This window comes from Nannochloropsis gaditana (assembly GCF_000240725.1).
Source record: "Nannochloropsis gaditana CCMP526 unplaced genomic scaffold scaffold602, whole genome shotgun sequence".
Lineage (NCBI taxonomy): Eukaryota > Eustigmatophyceae > Eustigmatales > Monodopsidaceae > Microchloropsis > Microchloropsis gaditana.
The window spans coordinates 4,687-8,777 of NW_005803351.1; the positions used below are offsets into that span (position 1 = coordinate 4,687).

The 4,091-nt window shown below is 53.4% G+C and overlaps 1 protein-coding gene across 1 annotated transcript in view; it reads right to left on the minus strand.

The window, feature by feature from the left end:
- Nucleotides 1-4,091, minus strand: part of NDH (NADH dehydrogenase) — a gene marked incomplete at both ends in the record, with an annotated part of 7,533 nt that overhangs the window by 2,108 nt on the left and 1,334 nt on the right. The window lies entirely within an intron of this gene.

Genomic DNA, 4,091 nt, shown 5'->3' on the forward strand with positions numbered 1-4,091 from the left:
CCTTGCTGTCGGCCATGCACTAGCGCTCCAGCAGAAAGAGGAGGAGGAAGCGGCCGAGGGAGGGAAGGAGGAAGGGGGGGAGGGCGGGCTCCGAGGGCCTGTGCTCGGTGGGGTCCTGGGCAAGGTTATGAAGTGGGGCGGCTTTGGTGAGTAGAAATAAAGGAAGGAAGGAGGGAGGGGGAGGAAGGAGGCACGTCATTGATCCGTCGTTCGCCCAATCCCTCTCACAGGCGGGGAATCCTTTGTGGTGGTGGAAGGGGAAAGTGAGAAGGAGTGCCCCTCTGCGCGCATGGACGAGGTGGAACGCATTTGAGGTATCGGCGTTCCTGGGCGCCTTTCACGGTCCACTTTTACCCTCGTCCTGAGACCTGCGAAGGCTTGTGAGTATGTATACATGTATACACGCTTCAATGCTGTTAATATAGGGGGGAGAACAGCGATTTTTCTTTTTCGTTTTTTAATTAATGCCTTGTTAATGTTTATCTGGGGACCTGTACGTAATGTTTCATCGAAGAGGGTTCTGTTCCGGCAACTGTAGTTAGAAATTGAAAGCGACATTGCAACTTGGGGCGGCTGTGGTTATTGGAGGCCGTGCGCTGGGAGAGGTTGGACGAAGGAGATTGCCGGCACCTGCAGTAGGACGGACTCATCGCTTGAATGGAAAAGTTGTAGATGGTCCTATGTCTGCTTACGAAGTACTGTTGCCGTTCACATGCGCCGTTACTGCGTGGGAGTGCGAAGGTGTGTACATAGAGGAGGCAGTCGGAGAGGTACCATTGTCGATATGTGGGGTTCTTCCCTAGCTTGTTGGATTCAACGGTCGTAGATAGAGAGCCATCGAACCTTTTTTCCTGCGCTCGACGTCTATGATGCCGTTGGCGTGGCTTCCTACGTCGGCTTTGGCTGTCATGGAGCTCCATATTGCTGCCAGCGCGTCGATAGGTCGGGTCCAGAGGAGGCGAGGATGTACAGAGAGGTGAAATCGGGCTTATTCGCCAAAACATGGAAATTATACGAGAGGAGGTCTTCTATGTTGTCGACCGAGTGCAGGGCGTCATCTGTGGGGGAGTGACGCGCGAGAGGTTTCGATGAAAATTTTAGTGACACCCTCCCGTGGATGTTTGCTGGCCATCCTCGAGCGCAGAGGCTTGATCAGAACTGGACGGAGAGAGGGGCCCAGCCTCGCAAATGTCATAAGAGTAGATCGGAAGTTCCGAAGTGAATTCTGAATGGTGGTGCGGAGCAATCGTTTGTACATGATAAAACGGAAAATGCGGAAAAAACGAAGGTGAAGCTGGTTGGAAAGAAGTTTTCCGTCGGCAAATGCGCTCGCGAACTTGGTGTGAGTACAGGGATGGTATCTTCGATGCACAGTCGACACTTGCAGGGCGTCAGGTTTATGATTAAAACGCACATGACGGGGAAAAGAAGCAAGAAAGCATAATTTGTGAATGGATCTTCTCTTCTTAGATGGTATGCGACGCGACGTCAGAATTCCTACCCGATTCTCAACCACACCAGCGTTCCAACGTGTAACCCTGCCCATCGGCTCAGGCCTCCAAAATACCCGCCATCTCTACCACAGAAAGGTTCAAGGAACCTCTCCATGGACCTTTCCAATCCATTTATTTCTTCGTGCGCTCAGGTTGCCTCTCGTCATGGGCACCCTCCCCACGGATTTCAGATGCAGCGTACTAGGAAGGTACCCCTCCCACATGGTCGTACACCATCTACGCCCACCTTCTTTCGCCAACATTGCGGCTCTTTCCAGCCCTTGGTCCTCGTCATCCACCCGTGACAGGTGGCCCAGATCCCCCAATTTCATTATATCGTTACCCCAACATTTGTTCGCGAACCCTCCCTCTTCCTCCTTCACAGGAAGTGCATTTCGTTACCCGGCACGCACGTGACAAAGCCGCCCTTCCTCCCTCTCAGCCAGAGCCCCTCGTCTCCAACACATCTTGTCCTCTCAACAAATGCCTTTCGTTCCCTTTTCAGCCTTACGGTGGGTGTCGTCATGAGCAATGTGGTGCGCCCTCTGCGCCCGCTCTTTCAGCACCCCATCGATGTGCGACATCATCACCGCCTTCGCCTCCGCCATTTTTTGCGCTTTGAGAATGAGTTCCTGCAAGCAGGACCAAGGAAAGGAAGAGGAAAAGGAAGCCGATCCGAATCAGGTAGAGCCCCCCGCCGTTCTGATTCTTGCATCATTGAATGCTGATCAAGACCAAGCGAACGCAAGCGCACCACACACACCCTTGTGGAGGCAGCTTCGCATATCAAGACAGTCGCCAAAGCATCCCCTCTCACGTCAAGGACGCGATCCCTTCCATATATTCTTCCTTCCCTCCTCCCCTCCCCTCCGTGACTGTGCCAGCTACCCCTCTACCCACCTGCTGCTCCCTGTGGTCCTTGTCCAAGTAGTCCATAGCCTTCATAAAGTCCTCGACCAGGAGCTCAGCCAGATCCCGGGAGAAATTCTCTTTCACGACCTGTAGAAACACAGGCAGACTCGGTCATACTAAGTCGTGCGGTCAACCACTCGTACCTCTCATACCATCTCCTGCCCCCTCAATCTTTCCCTCTTGATCCAGGTGCCAAGCGACCACTCTCCCTTCTTCCTCCCACTCTCCCCGCATTCCTCCCCTTGACGTACCACACGCATGATGCAGAGTTTCTCTGCACCCTTTGGGCACCGATAAGCAGGCACGATCCACCTGTGCCGTGACAAAATGTGTGAACGTCTTATTTGCCACATAACCCACCCTTCTTCCCTTCCTCCTGTCCATTCCCTTTTTTCCTCCCATGATGCGCCCTACCCGCGCTCCCGAAGCTTATCCTGGATCTCAAAGACCGTGTAGAGGATTCCCAAGTCCGGTTTAAGCTTGAACGCCACCAAGGGCATGTCCTGCGTATCGACAATGTCGATCTGGATATCAGAGGGGCGGAGACAGGGAAGTAGGTGAGTGCTGAAGTTGACATGCAGGATAAGAGAACTGCGCAGGCCTCCATACTTGTTGGGGGTCGACAATTAACTAAAGCCAAACGAGGCAGAAGAGACAGCCAGCGAATCGGGCGCAGGGCGAAGCGCTCCAAGTCCAGCCCCTGCCTTTAGCCTTATTGCCATCCCTTCCTTTATCCCGTCGTCAGATGTTTTTTCCTTCCCTCTCTCATCAAGTAGACACCCACCTTGCCCGTGGCCAGCAGCATCTTGCGCAGGTAACGGGCGTTCTCCATGGCGTTCGCCATCACCTCCCGGTAGCCCTCTCGCCCCAAGCGGAGGAAGTTGCTGCGAGGAAGTAACGGGAAGAAGATCCCAGGAAAAAGGTCAACAATTTGGTTATGGCGCATGGTGCTTGAACTACAACTGTACTACTACTCGGTCACTCATGCAGGACGTCTGATATATTATTAGCCTCGATCGCAAAAATACACACCGCACCTATGCCCCCCAATAGTAAACCAGAACAGCACGACGGTAAGAAGTACATATGCAGGAGGATGCGATGAGCATTGTGAACAGAAAGGGGTAGGCTCGATGACGATATGGATCATCCCAAAGCAAGATCCCTTAAGCAAAACGACCCCCACTCCCGGTACTCACTAGTACTGTCCCACCAGCTGGGAAGCTCCACGCGAGAAATTGAGCGTGCTGTGAGCATGGATGTGTAGATGCAGAGGAGAGCGCTTCAAATATTGCCGACGGAAGGAGGAATCTTGACACTGACAAGGTTAGACATGTGCATACGCGTGGACATGCAAAACGGCAGTCTTCAAACTCAGGACCAGGTTTCACATACCCCACGCCCAAGGCTTCGTCCGCTTTCCCCCATTCCACCCGCATATATACCCGTTCAAAAGCCCCTTCCAACCTTGTCAACACTTACCAGGACGATTGCGACCCGCCCAGGTAGTCGACGGTGAAGGTGAGCTCATTCTGCAGGTCCTGCTTCTCCCGGAAGCACAGCCAGCCGACACCAGCGTAGACAAGGCTGTTGGAACGCCCCAAAGGAGCGGTGAGGGTGGATTTTAACATCGAGGAAGTGTCACTTGATACAGGAAAAGGCCTCGAACAAACGAAGGGCTTCGAG